Below are 7,285 nucleotides of genomic sequence, written 5' to 3' on the forward strand. Positions count from 1 at the left end.
AGAGTAAGTAAGTAAACAATTGAGTCAGAAATAATTGACCATGAAGAACATGTTTTCTAATTCAAACTAATTAAAATGTGTAAGCTATAAAGCAGTTGCCTTCAAGATGGGTTTTAAAAAAAGAGGTGGGGGAGGAGCTTCAAGATGGCGGAAGAGTAAGACGGGGAGACCACGTTCCTCCCCACAAATACATCAGAAATACATCTACATGTGGAACAACTCCTACAGAACACCTACTGAACGCTGGCCGAAGACCTCAGACCTCCCAAAAGGCAAGAAACTCCCCACGTACCTCGGTAGGGCAAAAGAAAAAAGAAAAAACAGAGACAAAAGAATAGGGCCGGGACCTGCCCCTCTGGGAGGGAGCCGTGAAGGAGGAAAGGTCTCCACACACTAGGAAGCCCCTTCGCGGGCGGAGACTGCGGGTGGCGGAGGGGGAAGCTTCGGGGCCGCGGAGGAGGGCGTAGCAACAGGGGTGCGGAGGGCAAAGCGGAGAGGTTCCCGCACAGAGAATCGGTGCCGAGCAGCACTCACCAGCCCGAGAGGCTTGTCTGCTCAGCCGCCAGGGCGGGCGGGGCTGGGAGCTGAGGCTCCGGCTTCGGTCGGATTGCAGGGAGAGGACTGGGGTTGGCGGCGTGAACACAGCCTGAAGGGGGCTAGTGTGCCACGGCTAGCCGGCAGGGAGTCCGGGAAAAGGTCTGGAGCTGCCGAAGAGGCGAGAGACTTTTTCTTACTTCTTTGCTTCCTGGTGCGCGAGGAGAGGGGATTAAGAGCGCTGCTTAAAGGACCTCCAGAGATGGGCGCGAGCCGCAGCTAACAGCGCGGACCCCAGAGGCGGGTGCGAGCTGCGGTTATCAGCACGGACCCCAGAGACGGGCATGAGACACTAAGCCTGCTGCTGCCGCCACCAAGAAGCCTGTGTGCGAGCACAGGTCACTCTCCACACCGCCCCTCCCGGGAGCCGGTGCAGCCCGCCACTGCCAGGGTCCCGTGATCCAGGGACAACTTCGCCGGGAGAACGCACGGCGTGCCTCAGGCTGCTGCAACATCACGCCGGCCTCTGATGCCGCAGGCTCGCCCTGCCTCCTCTGTACCCCTCCTTCCCCCCAGCCTGAGTGAGCCAGGGCCCCCGAAGCAGCTGCTCCTTTAACCCCGTCCTGTCTGAGCGAAGAACAGACGTCCTCACGCGACCTAAACGCAGAGGTGGGTCCAAATCCAAAGCTGAACCTCGGGAGCTGTGCGAACAAAGAAGAGAAACGGAAATTTCTCCCAGCAGCCTCAGGAGCAGCGGATTAAAGCTCCACAACCAACTTGATGTACCTGCCTCTGTGGAATACCTGAATAGACAACGAATCATCCCAAATTGAGGAGGTGGACTTTGGGAGCAACGATATATATATTTTTTTCCCTTTTCCTCTTTTTTTTTTTTTTTTGTCAGCCCACAATTCTTTTAGTTAGGCTTCTTTGATCTCCAATGAAATATGGACACACTTCAAAATTCCCCACCTGTAATCTTTGGGATCCAATTTCCTCAAGCGATTTACTTTAGGACCATGTTTAGGGTCAGGCGATGGATCTGCCTGGTTCTGAATTTGACACCCTCTAAAAATGTATTAGGTTCAAATCATATTCACTCCTAAGCCATCACACCCTAGAACAGTACAGATCATTGGGATATGCCAATACCTTTTTAAATTATCCAGACACTGTGTTCAAGATAAAAGCCTAAAAAAAGAAGCCATCTTTGTTTCATGTCAACATTAAAATTAGAGTACTAAATCAATACAGCTGATAATTTAAAAGCTTAAGATATGAGAGAAATTATCAGCCCTATAGTCCTGGAAGCAATCTTTATGTTTATCAATACACCCCCATCACTTGACTCTCTTTTAGGTATCATGTTCCTTCTTATCTGTATCAAAACTCATACTGAACAATGAGTTCTGGGTTGCAAAAGAGGATTTATTTTTGCACCTGTCTATAAGTTCTTTTCCTCTTTTTGTGAGTGTGTTTGTGTACGCTTCTGTGTGTGATTTTGTCTGTATAGCTTTGCTTTCACCATTTGTACTAGGGTTCTGTCTGTCCGTTTTTTTTTTAGTATAGTTTTTAGCACTTGTTATCATTGGTGGATTTGTTTTTTGGTTTGGTTGCTCTCTTCTTTCTTTTTTTTTAATAATTATTTTTTATTTTAATAACTATTTTATTTTATTTTATTTTATCTTCTTCTTTCTTTCTTTTTCTCCCTTTTATTCTGAGCCGTGTGGATGACAGGCTCTTGGTGCTCCAGCCGGGCGTCAGGCTGTGCCTGTGAGGTGGGAGAGCCAAGTTCAGGACACTGGTCCACCAGAGACCTCCCAGCTCCACATAATATCCAATGGTGAAAATCTCCCAGAGATCTCCATTTCAATGCTAAGACCCAGCTCCACTCAATGACCAGCAAGCTACAGTGCTGGACACCCTATGCCAAACCATATTAACAAATTGAAGGAGAAAAGCCGTATGATCATCTCAATAGATGCAGAGAAAGCTTTCAATAAAATTCAACACCCATTTATGGTAAGAACCCTCCAGAAAGTAGGCATAGAGGGAACTTTCCTCAACATAATAAAGGCCATATATGACAAACCCACAGCCAACATCGTCCTCAGTGGTGAAAAACTGAAACCATTTCCACTAAGATCAGGAACAAGACAAGGTTGCTCACTCTCACCACTATTATTCAACATAATTTTGGAAGTTTTAGCCACAGCAATCAGAGAAGAAAAAGAAATAAAAGGAATCTAAATTGGAAAAGAAGAAGTAAAGCTGTCACTGTTTGCAGATGACATGATACTATACATAGAGAATCCTAAAGATGCCACCAGAAAACTACTAGAGCTAATCAATGAATTTGGTAAAGTAGCAGGATACAAAATTAATGCACAGAAATCTCTTGCATTCCTATACACTAATGATGAAAAATCTGGAAGTGAAATTAAGAAAACACTCCCACTTACCATTGCAACAAAAAGAATAAAATATCTAGGAATAAACCTACCTAAGGAGACAAAAGACCTGTATGCAGAAAATTATAAGACACTGATGAAAGAAATTAAAGATGATACAAATAGATGGAGAGATATACCATGTTCTTGGATTGGAAGAATCAACATTGTGAAAATGACTATACTTCCCAAAGCAATCTACAGATTCAGTGCAATCCCTATCAAACTACTACTGGCATTTTTCACAGAACTAGAACAAAAAATTTCACAATTTGTATGGAAACACAAAAGACCCCGATTAGCCAAAACAATCTTGAGAAAGAAAAATGGAGCTGGAGGAAGCAGGTTCCCTAACTTCAGACTATACTACAAGGCTACAGTAATCAAGACAGTATAGTACTGGCACAGAAAGAGAAATATAGATCAATGGAACAGGATAGAAAGCCCAGAGATAAAACCACACACATATGGTCACCTTATCTTTGATAAAGGAGGGAAGAATATACAGTGGAGAAAAGATAGCCTCTTCAATAAGTGGTGTTGGGAAAACTGGACAGCTACATATAAAAGAATGAAATTAGAACACTCCCTAACACCATGCACAAAAATAAACTCAAAATGGATTAAAGACCTAAATGTAAGGCCAGACACTATCATAACTCTTAGAGGAAAACATAGGCAGAACACTCTATGACATAAATCACAGCAAGATCCTTTCTGACCCACCTCCTAGAAGAATGGAAATAAAAACAAAAATGAACAAATGGGACCTAATGAAACTTAAAAGCTTTTGCACAGCAAAGGAAACCATAAACAAGACAAAAAGACAACTCTCAGAATGGGAGAAAATATTTGCAAATGAAGCAACTGACAGAGGATTAATCTCCAAAATTTACAAGCAGCTCAATATCAAAAAAACAAACAACCCAATCCAAAAATGGGCAGAAGACCTAAATAGACATTTCTCCAAAGAAGATATACAGATTGCCAACAAACACATGAAAGAATGCTCAACATCATTAATCATTAGAGAAATGCAAATCAAAACTACAATGAGATATCATCTCACACTGGTCAGAATGGCCATCATTAAAAAATCTACAAACAATAAATGCTAGAGAGGGTGTGGAGAAAAGGGAACCCTCTTGCACTGTTTGTGGGAATGTAAATTGATACAGCCACTATGGAGAACAGTATGGAGGTTCCTTAAAAAACTAAAAATAGAACTACCATATGACCCAGCAATCCCACTACTGGGCATATACCCTGAGAAAACCATAATTCTAAAGAGTCATGTACCAAAATGTTCATTGCAGCTCTATTTACCATAGCCAGAACATGGAAGCAACCCAAGTGTCCATCAACATATGAATGGATAAAGAAGATGTGGCATGTATATACAATGGAATATTACTCAGCCATAAAAATAAACAAAATTGAATTATTTGTAGTGAGGTAGATAGACCTAGAGTCTGTCATACGGAGTGAAGTAAGTCAGAAAGAGAAAAACAAATACCGTATGCTAACACATATATATGGAATCTAAAAAAAAAAAAAGTCATGAAGAACCTAGGGGCAAGATGGGAATAAGGACACAGACCTACTAGAGAATGGACTTGAGGATATGGGGAGGGGGAAGGGTAAGCTGGGAGAAAGTGAGAGAGTGGCATGGACATATATACACTACCAAATGTAAAATAGGTAGCTAGTGGGAAGCAGCCGCATAGCACAAAGAGATCAGCTCGGTGCTTTGTGACCACCTAGAGGGGTGGGGTAGGGAGGGTGGGAGGGAGACACAAGAAGGAGGAGATATGGGGATATGTGTATATGTATAACTGATTCACTTTGTTATAAAGCAGAAACTATAACACACCATTGTAACGCAATTATACTCCAATAAAGATGTTTAAAAAAAAAAAAAAGAGGTGTACTTCACCTGTTTATTTTTACTTTTAAAAAAGAGCTTTGGATCATTGACCTCTCTTTTTTTGGGTCAAGATACATGAAAGCCATGAGAGGTGAAGTCTCATTTGCACAACCAGTGCATATGTTCAGGGTCTAAGTCATTGCTTCCCTGCTGAAGTAGTTCTCATCTCTTACCATTCTTTACGCGTAGCTTCTTCCTTGCGTCACAAAAGGAAACATGGTTTTCACCTGTTGATTTATGTTTTATGAAAATTCCCCACTTTTCTCTACCCACAACAGAGCAACTGTAGTTAAGTGTGGTCCGATCGTAAGAAAATGAATCGATATTTCTATATATCTAGCATGGGTAGTTGGCTCAGCAAGCAACACATTGTCATTAAAATTATCATCTATTCAAACAGATTTACTTCCCTAATTAAAGGCCAACACTTTTACATTTGAAATGACAATTCCATTTACAAAAAAATGTTTTGCTTGGTATTTTAAAACCCTTAGCTTTTACCCTAAATTATAACTGCACCACAGCTCATCTCACTTTCTGAAGCTTTTGCCTGCTCCGTGGCTTTCTCTTTGTGAGTTCTTTAAGGATCTGGTTAATAATGCCTCCACCCCTTAAAAAGTTTAGCATCAACTAACGAACAATGAATCATCATTGTCAACAAGTATTAACGCTAGAGTTGATTTCTGGTTTTATCCCAGGGTCAGTTCTAAATGGAACTGTGTCTATATAATGCCCAAATCATCAGTTAAACAGTTCAGGAAGAAGTTGATCCTTTGGTTACATTGTCTGGATTTTTTTCTTTTTATAAAATTAAATGATTGAGTCTTATAAATTGTTCATTTCAGCATTAGGAGAGTCTCATTAGTCCTAATCATTTAATTAAATATTTTTGGAGGATAATTAGTGATGTTTAAGAAGGTAATGTGCTATTCTTGCTGATTCAAGAATGGCTACTCTACTAAACTGATATACAAGTAAAAGGTGGGAAAAATGCAGTGTAAAAGTTATGTATTTCAGATGTCACCAAATGAGAGTAATGGCTTCTAGTCAGGGTTCTGCTGCCTCCAGTTTTGCTTTTTTAAGTTCACATCCCTCTCCCTCTTCTAGCCAAAGCACCATCATTTTTTCATTTATTTTGCGCTTTTAAACATGATAGTAGGATGGCTTTTGCAAAATACTTAGGTCAAAATTTTTTAGCTCTAAAAATGTATATAAAACACAGAAGCAATGATTGAGGTAACAGCATCTATAATGCTTCTTGAGATCTGCAGGTGTTGATGTTGTAACAGTGTAATATGAATTGTTATTGAGAGCTCTTTTATTCTCAGAGTCAGGTTGAAAGAGATTTCAATCTTTTTCTTGTGGGCCCAGAATATTTTTTAAAATTCTTGAGAGACTACTACTCAGACATAAAAAAAAGAATGAAGTTCTGCCATTTGCAACAACATGGATGGACTTGGAGGGTATTATGCTGAGTGAAATCAGTCAGACAGAGAAAGACAAATACTTTATGATACCACTTATATGTGGAATCTAAAAAATAAAACAAGCTAATGAATATACGAAAAAAGACACAAATTCACAGATATAGCGAACAAACTACTATGTATAAAATAAATAAGCTACAAGGATATATTGTACAACACAGGGATTATAGCCAATAGTTTATAATAACTATAAATGGCATATAACCTTTAAAAATTGTGAGTCACTATCTTGTACACCTGAAACATATATCATACATCAACTATACCTCAATTTTAAAAAAGACAAAAAAATTTTGCTATAATATATACCGAAAGAATTTTGAGATGTTTTCTTCTTTTTGCTGACATTTGTGTTCTTTCTTATTTAAATAAATAAATACAAATATATTGAAATTTAAGTAGAGTTCTCAAAAGAGCACTCTAAGCAAAATACAACTGTTCTTTTGATGTACTTCAAAACAATAGCATGACCAAATTTTGTTATAAAAGTAATTTTTAAAATTTATGTGCTTTAAAAAATTCTCACAGGAAAACCAACTCTTTTAGTTATTTTTTAAAAATTTAAAGAGCAGAATGCCTGAATATTTATCCAGAAATAGGAAAACGGGGGTTTTTGCTCAATTTTATTTTGCGGAGGATTAGAAATGGAGTTCAAACTACAAAAGAAATTTTTCAATATTCCAGAAAAGAACCACTGGTACATTAAAAGAGTGGATTTGAGAAATGGCAGGAAATCAAGACTTATTAATGGGAAAATAAAAATAGAATGATTGTATTATGTTGAGTTTATATACAACTAAACCTTTAAAGTTTATAACGTACTTTTATATGTTAATTCAGTCAATTTTCACAACATCCTTGTGGGATAATTGAGGCGAAATTCTGTT

General features: G+C 39.2%; 1 pseudogene; it reads right to left on the reverse strand.

Moving 5' to 3' along the window:
• Positions 1-1,897: 1,897 nt before the first annotated feature.
• LOC130704801 (small nucleolar RNA SNORA40) lies at positions 1,898-1,989 on the reverse strand (annotated as a pseudogene).
• Between the last annotated feature and the right edge of the window lie 5,296 nt (positions 1,990-7,285).

The sequence above is a fragment of the Balaenoptera acutorostrata genome, chromosome 14, assembly GCF_949987535.1.
Source record: "Balaenoptera acutorostrata chromosome 14, mBalAcu1.1, whole genome shotgun sequence".
Lineage (NCBI taxonomy): Eukaryota > Metazoa > Chordata > Mammalia > Artiodactyla > Balaenopteridae > Balaenoptera > Balaenoptera acutorostrata.